General features: G+C 40.0%; 1 pseudogene; it reads left to right on the forward strand.

The window, feature by feature from the left end:
• The first annotated feature begins 2,065 nt into the window (after positions 1 to 2,065).
• On the forward strand, positions 2,066 to 3,444 carry LOC122473788 (annotated as a pseudogene).
• Positions 3,445 to 14,398: the final 10,954 nt, after the last annotated feature.

Consider the following 14,398-nt stretch of genomic DNA (forward strand, 5'->3'; position numbering starts at 1 on the left):
AGACAAAGAGTATCAAAACTGTAATATTTATAATAGGTGAACATTAGACCTCATCGAATCTTCCTTGTCATGAATAAATCCTCAAAGGACTTCAAAAGAACCTAACCTCTATTTGAGATATTATTATCCAATAATAATGCCTAAAATTTGTAGACTATTTTAGAGTTTATAATGCTTTTTCCTACCCATTATACAATTCTCACCATTCTGCTGGGTATTACCCTCAATTAGGAAACTGAGTCTCGAGGGATCAAATTATATTCATATGCAATATTACATAGGTATTAAGTGGCAGAATTGGTATATGAATCCAGTGTTACAACATCTATAATTTAGTTTAAAATATTTCAGTACAGGGATGCTTGGGTGGCTCAGTCGGTTAAGCATCCACTTTCGGCTCAGGTCATGATCTCACGGTTTGTGATTTGAGCCCTGCATCAGGCTCTGTGCTGACAGCTCAGAGCCTGGAGTCTGCTTCAGATTCTGTGTCTCCCTCTCTTTCTGCCCCTTCCCCCACTCGCACTCTGTTTCTCTCCTTCTCTCAAAAATAAATGTTAAAACAATTTAAAATATTTGAGTACAGAGAGTAAAATATTATGGATATATTAGGTTAAAATTATACTCTAGGTGCAGCTAGCATTCTAATTAGGAAATCATACTCCAAAGGGATTGCTAGAAGCACTTCAGTTGTCTTAACTCTAATCAACATTAGGTATGTTGCTTATTAAACCAATGAATGACAAGAATTAATTTCTATTGAAGACATTAATGGATTATTAATTCGAATAATGGATCTTAGGGATGGGCTCTCATTGTGAAAATAGTAGTACTGTGGATTAGCTAAAATAATTAAAATGCTTTTCATGCTTATATGACTTGGTAGTTGTACACAAAATGATAAAACACAAAAGCATTTCAGTTAAAATCAATGACCTACAGCCTACTCTGCTATAAGTGCAGCGCCTGCTTTGAATCCTCTGTCCCCCTCTCTGTACCTTCCCTGCTTGCTCTCTCTCTCAAAAATAAATAAACATTAAAAAAAGAAGAAGGTAGAAATTTACAATGACAATAATTTAAAAACAATTTTTTTTAATGTTTATTTATTTTTGAGAGAGACAGAGACAGAATGCAAGTGGGTTAGGGACAGAGAGAGAGGGAGACACAGAATCCGAAGCAGGCTCCAGGCTCTGAGCTGTCAGCACAGAGCCCGACGCGGGGCTCAAACTCACAGACTGCGAGATCATGACCTGAGCCGAATTTGGACACTTAACTGACTGAGCCACCCAGGCACCCCAACGATGACAATCATTAAAAAAAAAGACTAACAGCCTCTATCCTTACAGATGGAACCTGATGCTCGATACCTAAAAATTCATTGTCTTGCCATTGCAGTGGAAGATCAGTGGTTGCCTGATGCCACTCTAAGGGTAATAAAATCCTAATTTTGTTGTGTTACTGCATTTATCTTTATTTTATGCCAAAGTGTGGTAGAATCATAGAACATAGTGCTTAGATTTTGAAAATGGTCTTGTTTTGGTGTGCTAGTAAATATTTAATGCTAAATGTCATCTTCTGATTTATAAAGTTATGTTTTTTATTACATCACAACTGTTCCATCTTCTCCACTGTAGCCTGCTATAGGCTTTTTGTTTTTTTTAATTAAAAAAAATTTTTTTTGATGTTTATTTATTTTTGAGAAAGAGAGAAACAAAGCGTGAGCAGGGAGACACAGAATCCGAAGCAGGCTCCAGGCTCTGAGCTGTCAGCACAGAGTCCCATGCGGGGCTCAAACTCATGAACTGTGAGATCATGACCTGAGCTGAAGTTGGATGCTTAACCAACTGAGCCACCCAAGTGCCCATTTTTTTGTTTTTTGTTTTTTGTTTTTTGTTTGTTTTGTTTTTGTTTTTGTTTTTTTCTTAAGAGAAAACTAGTGACTGATCTTACTTATAGGTGCAAAACTCCCTATAGTCAGGGTGGTTGAGAGGCTAAGGAAGAGATTTCAGTGTGGAAGACTGGCACACAGAAGGAGGCGTTGGCTCCTGGGAGTTTGAGTGGGCTCACCCGAGGCTGCCGGCCTAAGTGGATCCTGGCCAGGCCCACAGACCCTCCTAGTCACTATGGAGGACAGCGCCTGGTGCCGGTGAGCCCTCAAGACCCAACTCTGGAGGAGCGGATGCAGCTGGAGAACTTCTAGTGGCAGAGGCCCGAGCTGTTGGTAGAGATCCAGCGCCCATAGGAGCTCAGTGAAGCCACTGGAAAGGTGGAGGGTCTGGAGGCCAAAGAAGGTAGCTAAAACCTTGCAACAGAACCAAAAGACAGCAGTGGTCAGGAGGAACTTCAGCATGGACTCCAGAAGGCGATCTAGTTCTTGGTGGAGAAGGAACTTCTCCGGAACACGCCGGTATCCTGTACAAGGGCAAGGGCCTAAATGAGATGGTCATGGGGTCTACCTCTGGCAGACAGAAGGGCTGAACTTGCCACTGCTCCATGCCTTTGTGGATCTGTATGAGTTCCCAGACCTTGATCTGGTGCAGGCCCTCAGGCAATTTCTATGGATTGACCAGATGATAGAAGCCTTCGCCCAGTGAATCTGCCTGTGCAATCCCAGTGTTTTTTAATCTACAGATACGTGTGAGGTGCCATTCTTCGCCTCATCATGCTGAACATCAGTCTTCACAATCCCAATGTCTAGAAGAAGTCCGGCCTCGAGCACTCTGGGGCAATGAACCAAGGCCCCAGAACCAAGGCCCAATGAACAAGAGTGGGACCTGTCTGAGTTGCTGCTCGGGAACCTCTATGACAGCATCTGAAATGAGCCCTTTAGTATTCCTGATGATGATGGGAATGGTCTAACCCATACCTTCTTCAACCTGGACCAGAAGGGCCAGCTCCTTAAGCTGGGAGGAGTCAGGTGAAGACGCAGAGTTGGTGCTGGTTTGTCACCACAACTGCCTCTACTATTTTGAGAATATGACAGACAAGGAGCTGGCAGGAATCATCCCTGTGGAGAATCTGAACATTCAAGAAGCGTACGAGCCTCGAAACCAAACTGCTTTGAGTTTTGCATCTCCAACAACATGGGGCAGCTCATTGAATTCTGCAAAATGGAGGCAGGTGGCAGGGGGGTATACCTGGTCTTGGCCCCCATGCAGGCAGAGAAGGACAAGTAGATCAAGTCCATCCAGGCAGCTGGGAGCACAGACCCCCTTCTGTGAGATGCTGGTGGCAAGGAAGAAGCTAATTTTGTTGAGAAGAAGGAGGAGCAGCCCTGACCCCTTGCCCCCAACTCCATTACTTACTACACAGCTGCCCCTCCCTGGCAGCTGAACTCCTGGGCCCAGATTCTGGTTTCCCATTTAGAAAAATTCACTACCTCTAGCACCTTTCTCTTCTTTGTAATCAACACTGTTGGTAATCATATTCGTTATTTAACCACTAAAAAGAGAGAGAAAGAATTCCTCCTCGGAGAGGGAGTTCTTCTAAATAACATATTAGCAAAGAGAATTCATCAATGTACAAAAGAATAATATTCTACAACTTAGCAAAGACTATTTTTGGAATGCAGGGGTAGCTTAATATTGAGAAAATAAATCACTATAATTTATTGTGATCATATTAGGATCGTGACATTGTTATTAGGTGCTGAAAAACCTTTGATAAGTCAGCATTTATACATCATAATATAAATGATAAAATGATAAATAATAACAATAAGTTTAAGTAAGAATTCCAGGAAACAACTTAAATAGTCAAGGCTATATATCTAAACAAATAGCCAGTATTATCCTAACTGGTAAAACACTACAGCATTTCAGATAAAATCAGAAACTAATAGGGATGCCCCATTACCATCTATTATTTTGTATTTAATTTTTATAAAAATTACACATGCACGTGTTTTAAAAGGTCTCTTAATTCTATAATACATGTTATGAAAAAATAATCATACCCAGCCCCCTTACTCCCCATTTCTCCTTTCTCAGAGTCAACCCTTCATAAAGGGAACCATATAGAAACCAATACCTTTTCTCTATTTTAGCAATAGGCATGTGGCAAACCGAATAGATTCTACTCCCAATAGTACCAAACACATAAAATACTTAGAAGTTAACAAGAAAGATTACAGAAACCAAATAAATACGTTTATCATAGCATTGTTCATGATGGCAAAAACCTGGAAACAATGTGAATGTCACCAGTAGTAATAGATGAATAAATTATGTGACATTCCCACAATTATTATGCACCTAATAAAAAGAGTTATACTGGTTGCTTTGAATAGATTTCTATGAAATAGAAAACATGAATTTCTATGAATAATAAAATATGCAGAAAAATGTTTAAGAGTATTTTTACAAGGCTGTTATTCAAGAAATCTGTGTGCACTGGAAAGCAGCAACCAAAGACTTGTATAATGATATTTTTCCAAGTACATAAAATTACATATATATATATAGAACATAAAGAACTATTTTAACATGACTAGGATAAAAAAAAAAAAAAAAGCTTGGCCAAGTTTATTGCTTTCTGTGACTAATTGCCCAGTGGAAAATTTTCCATCATAAGAGAGCAATGTTTAAAAAAACCCAACAAAACAGGGGCACCTGGGTGGCACAGTCGGTTAAGCATCATGGGATCGAGTCCCACCTTGGGCTTTGCACAGAGCCTGCTTGGGAGTCTCTCTCTCTCTCTCCCTCTGTTCCTCTCCCCTGCTAACGCTCTCTCTCTCAAAAAATAAAAATAAAAATTAAAAAATTCTTAAATACTTTATTGAGGTATAATTGATTAACAATAAAAGGCCCATATTTAAAGTGGACAATTTGAGGTTTTTGCATATTTATACACCCATACACCATCACCAAAATAAAAATAAATGTATCAATCACCCCAGAAAACTTCCTTAATGCACCTTTATAATCCCTCCTCTTTCCCCACCCCAAACTTTGGCACAGATAACCACTGATCATTTTGTCACTAGAGATATGTTTGCATTTTCCAGAATGTTTAAAAATTGGAACTGTAGGGGCGCCTGGGTGGCTCAGTCGGTTGAGTGGCCGACTTCGGCTCAGGTCATGATCTTGCGGTCCGTGAGTTCAAGTCCCGCGTCGGGCTCTGTGCTGACAGCTGAGCCCGGAGCCTGTTTCAGATTCTGTGTCTCCCTCTCTCTGACCCTCCCCCGTTCATGCTCTGTCTCTCTATCAAAAATAAACGTTAAAAAAAATTAAAAAAAAAATTGGAACTGTAATGATACAAGATATACTTTTTTTTTAATTAAAAAATTTTTTGGGCGCCTGGGTAGCTCAGTCGGTTAAGCGTCCGACTTCGGCTCAGGTCATGATCTCACAGTTCGTGGGTTCGAGCCCCGCGTCGGGCTCTGTGCTGACAGCTCAGAGCCTGAAGCCTGCTTCACATTCTGTGTCTCCCTCTCTCTCTGCCCCTTCCCTGCTCATGCTGTGTCTCTCTGTCTCAAAAATAAATAAACATTAAAAAAAATTAAAAAAAAATTTTTTTTAACATTTATTTTTTGAGAGGTGAACAGATCATGAGCAGGAGATTGGCAGAATGAGAGGAACACACAGAATCAAAGTAGGCTCCAGGCTCTGAGCTGTCAGCACAGAGCTCAACGCTCTCTCAAAAAAGAGAGTTCGGGGCTCAAACCCACGAACCATGAGATCATGACCTGAGTGGAAGTTGGACGCTTAACCAACTGAGCCACCCAGGTGCCCCACAAGATATACTTTTTTTTTTTACTGGCTCCTTTCACTGCTAGTAATTGAGATTCATTTGTGTTGCTATATAAATCAATAGCTTGTCTCTTTTAAATGCTGCGTAATTAGTAGGTTTAGAACAAATATTCCCAAAAGTACTGTTTTACTGAATTCCATAAGTTATGATATTTTCATTGAGTTCAAATATTTTTAAATTTCCCTTCAATTTCTTCTTTGACTTGTGGGTTATTTAGAATTGTTTTATTTCATGGGTTTGAGTCCAGTGTCAGGCTCTGACAGCTCAGAGCCTGGAGCCTGCTTCAGATTCTGTATCTCCCTCTCTCTCTGCCTCTCCCCTGCTTGCACTCTGTCTCTCTCTCAAAAATAAACATTAAAACAATTTTCTAAATAAAATACTGGGGGATTTTTAAGATATCTTTCTGCTATTGGTTTCTTTCTTTTTTTTTTTAAGTTTATTTATTTACTTTTGAGAGAGCAAGTGAGTGGGGAAGGGGTAGAGAGAGAGGGAGACAGAGAATCCCAGGCAGGCCCATGCTGTCAGTGAAGAGCTTGACACAGGGCTTGAACTCAGGAACCAAGAGATCATGATCTGATCTGAAATCAAGCGTCAGATACTTAACTGACTGAGCCACCCAGGTGCCCCTCTGCTATTGGTTTCTAATTTAATTCTATTGTGGCCCTAGGACACAGTTGTATGACTAGAATCTTTATGAATTTACTAAGACTTGTATTATAGTTCAGAATTGATCTATCTTGGTAAAATTTCTGTGTGTATCTAAAAAGAGTGTGTATTCTCTGGTGCAGTTATGTGGAGTGTTCTATAAATGTAAATTAGGTTAAGTTGGTTGGTAATGTTCAAGTTTTATTTATATGAGATTCTCTCTCTCCCTTTCTGTGGCCCTCCCCTGCTTGCACTCTCTCAAAATTGAAACAAACAAACAAAAAAGAAATAGCATTCTGAATACTAATTTCATCTGAAGACGTCTTACACTTATGAACCATTCCTTCCCTAGGTCTGAAAACAGATGCCATTCTTGGATGATTAAATCAAACAACCCTGATATCTACATGACCAGGACTATACTATGGACAATGCTCAGAAATCTGTGTCCTTTCAGTTTTATACCATTGTTGTCAATTGTTCTTGAATTAGTTTCACTAAAATATTTTGAAAAATGGTCTCCATCCATATGTAATATCATTGAGAACCTATAAAGCATTAATCTTTTAAGTTAAAGATTAAGAGACTAAACCCCTCCTTAATGATAAGCTACACCAGATACGGCAACTTGATTTATTACCATATCAATAGTTACAGTATTATTCATTATATTTCAACTAAAGTTCTCAAAACACACCTATCCATGAAATCCCAAAATGAAATCAACAAAAATGTTGAAATATCCTACCCCTTGAGAGAAAAAAATGAGTGGAAAGCTATTTGTCTCTTTCACTACCCCAACAATAATAAAACAATAATTACAGCCTATTCCAATGCTGAATAAATATTCCTTAAATGAATAGGTTCAGAGTTGTGTAGAGACATATATGGAGACTAAGCTAAGGAATTTAAAATGTCCTATTTGCCTTTCCCATTAGCCTGTAATTTCCACAAGGGCAGATATTGTATCTTATTCTGTTGGATTCTCACTGCTTAGCGAATAGTAGAAATTGAGGAATTTATTGAATGAATACTGATTCCCATTGTTTTCAAACTCTACTCTTTTTTTTTAAGTTTATTCATTTACTTGTAGAGATACAGAGAGCATGAGTGGGGGAGGGGCAGAGAGAGGGAGAGAGAGAGAGAGAGAGAGAGAGAGAGAGAGAGAGAATCCCAAGCAGTCTCCACACTGTCAGTGCAGAGCTCAGTGTGGGGCTCGAACTCATGAACCAGATCATGACCTGAACTGAAATCAAAAGTTGACTGCTTAAGTGACTGAGCCACCGAGGCACCCCTTTGAACTCTATTCTATAATAAGAGGGATACGTAAGGCTGAGTAGGCAAGTCTCCAGACCTAGATTCTTCAGTCAGAGTCTGTTAGAATTTTAATTAAGACTTATATTGAACAGGGATGCATGGATGGCTCATTAGGTTAAGTGTCTGACTCTGGATTTGGCTCAGGTCATGATCTCATGGTTTATGAGTTTGAGTCCCACATTGGGCTCTGCACTGACAGTGTGGAGCCTGCTTGGGATTCTCTCTCTCTCCTTCTTTCTCTCAAAGTAAATAAATAAACTTTTTAAAAAAGAGACTTATTAAAAAAATTTTTTTTATGTTTATTTTTTATTTTTGAGAGAGAGCAAGAGAGACAGAGCATGAGCATGGTAGGGGCAGAGAGAGAGGGGGACACACAGGATCTGAAGCAGGCTTCAGGCTCTGAGCTGTCAGCACAGTGGGCCTTGAACTCACGAACTGTGAGATCATGACCTGAGCTGAAGTCGGCACTTAACGAACTGAGCCACCCAGGTGCCCCAAAAGAGACTTATTTTGAACAAAGGATTTCATGACTAAAGTTTGAAAGTTGCTGCTTTATTCAACAGGGCTTTAAGTGGAAGAGGATTTAATTTTTTTTTTTTTAATGTTTATTTCTGAGGCAGAGAGAGACAGAGCATGAGTAGGGGAGGGGCCGAGAGAGGGAGGGAGACATAGAATCTGAAGCAGGCTCCAGGCTCTGAGCTGTCAGCGCGGACCCCGATGCAGGGCTCAGACTCACAAACCATGAGATCGTGACCTGAGCCGAAGTTGATCGCTCAACCGACTGAGTCACCCAGGCACCCCAAGTGGAAGAGGATTTTTGAAATCTACCCACCGTATGGAGGCAAGTGTAGAGGGATTCTTAGCCGAGGGTAGAACTATTAGGAAATGATAGCAATAGCCTGTTCAGGTGGTTCTCAGTTAAGGCAGTGGCATTAGGAATGAAGCAATGGGGGGATAAACAGAAAATATTTAGAAAGTAAATATAGTAGGGAATGGCTATGAAGAAGTCTGTGACAGGATTAGGTTGACACTGAGGTTTCTTTTCTTTCCTTAAAATAATTTTTAAAAATGTTTATTTTGACAGAGAGTGTGAGAGACAGATCAAGTGGGGGAGGTATAGTGAGAGAGGGAGAGAATCTCAAGCAGGTTCTGTGCTGTTAGTGATCATCTCATGAACTGTGAACTTCTCATGAACTGTGAGTTCATGATCTTTGCTGAAATCAAAAGTTGGAAGCTTAACTGACTGTGCCAGCAAGGCACCCCTCCTTAAAATAATTTTAAAAAATACACTTACATAACATGGCTGGCTCAGTCAGTAGAGTACGTGACTCTTGATCTCAGGGTTGTGAGTTCTAGCCCCATGTTGGGTGTAGAGATTACTTAAGAATAAAAGATCTTAAAAAAAAAAAACATAAATGGTTACCATCATAACCACTTTTGTAAGTGTATAGTTCAGTGGGATTAAGTATATTTGCATTGCTGTACAACCTCAACACCCATCACCAGGATTTTTTCATCTTCCCTAACTGAAATTCTGTACCCATTAAACAGTAATTCTTGGGGCGCCTGGGTGACTCAGTTGGTTGAGAATCTGACTTCAGCTCAGGTCATGATCTCACGGTTTGTGAGTTTGAGCCCTGTATGGGGCTCTGTGCTGAAGCTCAGAGCCTGGAGCCTGCTTCAGATTCTGTGTCTCCCTCTCTCTCTGCCCCTCCCCTGCTCGTGCTCTTTCTCTCTCTCAAAAATAAAATGTAAACAAACAAAATAATTCTTCCTCTCACCTTGCAAACACCCTTCTATTTTCTGTCTTTATGATTTGACTAATCTAGTTACCTTATATAAATGTAATCATACAAGTCTGCCTTTTTGTGACTGGCTCATTTCAGAGTTAATGCCTTCAAAGTTGTAGCATGTTGTAGCATGTGCCAGAATTTCCTCCCTTTTAAGGCTGAATACTGTTCTATTGTATGTATATACTGCATTTTGCTTATCTGTGAGGGTCACTTAGGTTGCTTCCACCTTTTGGCTATTGTGAATGCTGTATAGATAGATACACAAATATCTCTAAGGCCCTGATTTCAATTGGAGTATAGAGTATATACCCGGAAGTGGAATGGTGATTCTATCTTTAATCTTTTGAGAACTACCATACTGTCTTCCATAGCAGCTATACCATTTTACTTTCCCATTAAGAGTGCACAGGGGTTGATTTTGTCACATCCTTGTCAACACTAATGTGTGTGTGAGGTGCTGTCTCACTGTAGTTTTGACTTGCATTTCCCTAATGATTAGTGATGTTGAGTATCTGTTCATGCACTTATCGCCCATTTGTACCATCTTTCGGAAAATATCTGTTCAAGCCCTTTGCCCATTTTCTTAATCTTGTAGTTTTTTATATATTCTGGGTAGTAACCCCTTTTTAGATAGGTCATTTACAAATATCTTCTCATGATCTTGTGGTTTGCCTTTTCTATTGTTGATTTATGTCCTTTGTTGCAGAGAAATTTTAAATTTTGGTGAAATCCAATTTACTTGTTTTTTTAAAAGTAATCTCTATGCCCAACATGGGGCTTGAACTCACGACCCTGAGATGGAGTCATATGCTCTACTGACTGAGCCAGCCCAGGTGCCCCTACCTTTTCTCCTTATTGTTGCTTGTGCTTTTGGTATCCTATAAATCGTTGCCAAATCAATGGCGTGAAGCCTTTCCTCCTATGTTTTCTTTAGTTTTATGGTTTCGAGTCTTAACATTTCAGTCTTTGATCCATTTGTAGTTAGTTTTTGTATATGGTGTAAGACTCCAACTTCCTTCTTTTCCATGTGGGTATCTGACTTTCCCACCACCACTTGTTGCAAAAACCAAGTTTCTTTGGGAATACATATAGCAATATTTTGACAAGGTAGATAGGTAATGTAACAAATTTTGGGTATCTTGAAACTGAAGATAAACAGATTTAAGAGAAACTGAGACGTCAAGGAGACTAATTTGAGGAAAATACACATGTAGCCATGCATGAAGAGTGTCCATTAGAATTAGGAACTAGATGAACTTGAGAGCCATTCAGGTAAAGGTACAGATAAAAGCCAGACTACAGTGGACTAGAAAGGGAATGAATAGAACTACATCAATTACCACAGAGAAATCATGGAAACAAAGTTGAAGTGAAAAGAAATTTGCAAGATATGTGGGGCACCCAGGTGGCTCAGTCGGTTAAGCGACTGACTTTGGCTCACTCAGGTCATGATCTCTCAATTTGTGAGTTCAAGCCCTGCGTCGTGCTCTGTGCTGACAGCTAGGAGCCGGAGCCTGCTTCAGATTCTGTGTCTCCCTCTCTTCCTCGTGCTCTCTCGAAAATAAATAAACGTTAAAAAAAAAGAAATTTGCAAGATATGTAATGTACAATTTTGTTTAAAGTTTCAAAACTTGCAGAAGAAAAAATAAAACCTGCAGATCACTAACTTCTTTGGGTACATAAATATGGATTGAGAGAGTACCAACTCGCTTATAGGAATTAGTTCTAAAACACTAATTCATGATAGCTGGATCTCTGAGGGAGGGAAAATAGGAATGAGGAAGGGTATACAGGGGTCTCCATATGTATCTGTAGGATTTAATTTCTAAAAAACAAAACAGCTGGGTAACAAGTTCATACAGTCCTTTATCTGCATGTTTGAAGTATTTCCCAGATAAAAGGAAAATCTAATGGAGAAACATGGTGAGAGCATAGCTAACTAAACTGGCCTTTTTTTTTTTTTTTTTTTTTAAGAAATCAGAAGGGTCCTTCAGTAAATAACCCGTGAATTTCACAGATTCTTCAATCCTATACATGTTTTGGAGTATCAGGGTTTTTTTTCAATTTAAAATTTTTAATGTTTATTTTTGAGAGAGGAGAGAGTGTGTGTGTGAGCAAGAGCTAGTGGGGCAGGGGCAGGGAGCGAGGGAGAAAGAGGATCCAAAGTAGGCTCTGCACTGACAGCAAAGAGCCTGATGTGGGGCCAAACTCACAAACCTTAAGATCATGACCTTAAGTCACATGCTTAACTGAGCAATCCTGGCGCCTGGTTTTTTGTTTGTTTGATTTGAGACAGAGGGAGAGAGAAAAAGAGAGAGAGGGAAAGCATGGGAGAGGGGGGGAGAGGCAGACAGAGAATCTCATGTAGACTCCACGCTGAGCATGGAGCTTGTACGTAGGGCTCAATTCTAAGACCCTGGGATCATTACCTCACCTAAATCAAGAGTTGGATGCTAGGGCGCCTGGGTGGCGCAGTTGGTTAAGCGTCCGACTTCAGCCAGGTCACGATCTCGCGGTCCATGAGTTCCAGCCCCGTGTCAGGCTCTGGGCTGATGGCTCAGAGCCTGGAGCCTGTTTCTGATTCTGTGTCTCCCTCTCTCTCTGCCCCTCCCTCTTTCATGCTCTGTCTCTCTCTGTCCCAAAAATAAATAAACGTTTGAAAAAAAAAAAAAAATTAAAAAAAAAAAAAAGAGTTGAATGCTCAACAGACTGAGCCATCTAGGGGCTTCTTGTTTTTTAAAAGATGAAGTCAGAGGTTACTTAAAATATCATTGTTAAATGGTCTATTATTTGAATAGAGACTTAATCATTTTAAGAACCAGGAGAGTAATTCTTCAAAATTTTTGTTTTTGCTCCAATTATATACATTCCTTAATTTGAGAGCCAAAATTATGAGATCATTCTGTGACAGAGAAAGTTAGTTGTACATTTCAAGTGTGGTGAAAAGAAATGCTTTTGGGGGATTAATGGCTGAAGAAAAGAGTCCTTGAGGTGGGAAGAAATAGAACTATAGCATTGGTAGCAGTAATAGCCTTGAACAAGATACCTCCCCAAAAAAGTAACCAAGAGGGTGTCTGGGTGTCTCAATTGGTTAAACATCAACTCAATTTGGGCTCAGGTCATGACCTCACGGGTTCATTCCTAAGTTCTGAGTCCAGCATCAGGCTCTGTGCTGCCGGCATGCAGCCTGCTTGGGATTCTGTCTCCCTCACTCTCAAAAATAAATACCAAAAAAAAAAAAAAAAAAAAAAAAAAGTAACCAAGAATTGGCAGTTTAACTCTGCAGGAGTGAAGGGTAAGGTTAGTAGTCGTTAACATCCCTAAATTTCTTCCCTAAATAAGAATTACTGGGCTTATGGGGCTCCTGCATGGCTCAGTCAGTTAAGTGTCTGACTTCAGCTCATGTCATGATCTCATGGTTCGTGAGATCGAGCCCTCATAGGGTTCTGTGCTGAATGCTCAGAGCCTGGAGCCTGCTTCAGATTCTGCCTCCCTCTCTCTCGGCCCCTCCCCTGCTTGTGCGGTCTCTCAAAAATAAACATTAAAAAAATTAAAAAAGAATTAGGCTCAGATTTGGCAGCCAAGGCACCTATCATTTTCATGAGACTTTTGTTCAGCAAATGATTATACCCCAGTAAAATGGAAACGAGTCAGCATTCTCAGCCCAATGGCAATTTGTGCTTCTCCAGGAGTCTACCACTTTCTATCAATGGAGCCTACCACAATGAAAAGGCCCTGCTCTTCCGTAGCTGTTCTTGGGGAAGTCATTTCATCTCTTTGGTCCTCAGCTTCCACTCACGTGTTAAAATAATACCTACTCTCATAGGAATCAAGGAGACCAAATTCAAGGGATACCTGGCTAGCTCAGTTGAGAGGAGCATATTACACTCAATCTCAGGGTTGTGGGTTCAAGCCCCACATTGGGTACAGAGATTACTAAGACAAACTGAATTCAATAACATAAATGTCTAGGGGCATCTGGGTGGCTTAGTCAGTTAAGCATCGACTCCTGACTTAGGCTCAGGTCATGATCTAATGGTTTGGGAGTTTAAGCCCTGCATTGGACTCTGCACTGACAGTGCAGAGCCTGCCTGAGATTTTGTCATCCTCTTTCTCTACCTCCTCCACTGCCCTCCAAGTTCATCTGATATATTCCCATTCTAACATTCCTTCTAGGTGTATTACACTTCTTTGTTTTAGGATTCTTGCCTATTTACTTGTAGTCTTCCTATTTCCAAATTTTAGTTCTCTGCTTTTCCCCCAAACCATTTCCTAACAACCAAAACTCAGAAACTTTACTCTTCATAGGACTTATATGGAGTTATGTGTATGTATATATATTTTTTTAAATATTTATTTTTGAGAGAGAGCGAGAGAGCGAGTGAGAGCGCGCAGGAGAGGGCAGAGACAGGGAGACAGAATCCCAAGCAGGCTCCACATTGCAGAATCTGACATGGGCTCAAACTCACGACTGTGATGAGGTCATGACCCGAGTCAAAATCAAGAACTGGACACTTAACCAACTGAGCCACCCAGGTGCCCCTGGAGTTATATATATTTATCACACACTGGCTAATCATTATGTATCAATTTGCCTAGTTTTTACTTATTTTCCTAGCATAATTATGTCTACCCTAATCATAATTTATTTTGTACACTAAAATGTCTGTAGTGTTGTTTAGGAGCAGTGTTTGTGCTCTGTATAGAAGTCAAAAACTCCCTTCGTGAGTTACTTCTTCATTTTCTACAAAGCGCAATCTTTTCATCCACATCCATTATGTATGTACCCTCTCCAACCTTGTACTAAATCTTTTCAACTGAAGTTGAAGTCTTTTTTTTTTTTTTTAAATTTTTTTTTTTCAACGTTTATTTATTTTTGGGACAGAGAGAGACAG

The sequence above is a fragment of the Prionailurus bengalensis genome, chromosome B4 (genome assembly GCF_016509475.1).
Source record: "Prionailurus bengalensis isolate Pbe53 chromosome B4, Fcat_Pben_1.1_paternal_pri, whole genome shotgun sequence".
NCBI lineage: Eukaryota > Metazoa > Chordata > Mammalia > Carnivora > Felidae > Prionailurus > Prionailurus bengalensis.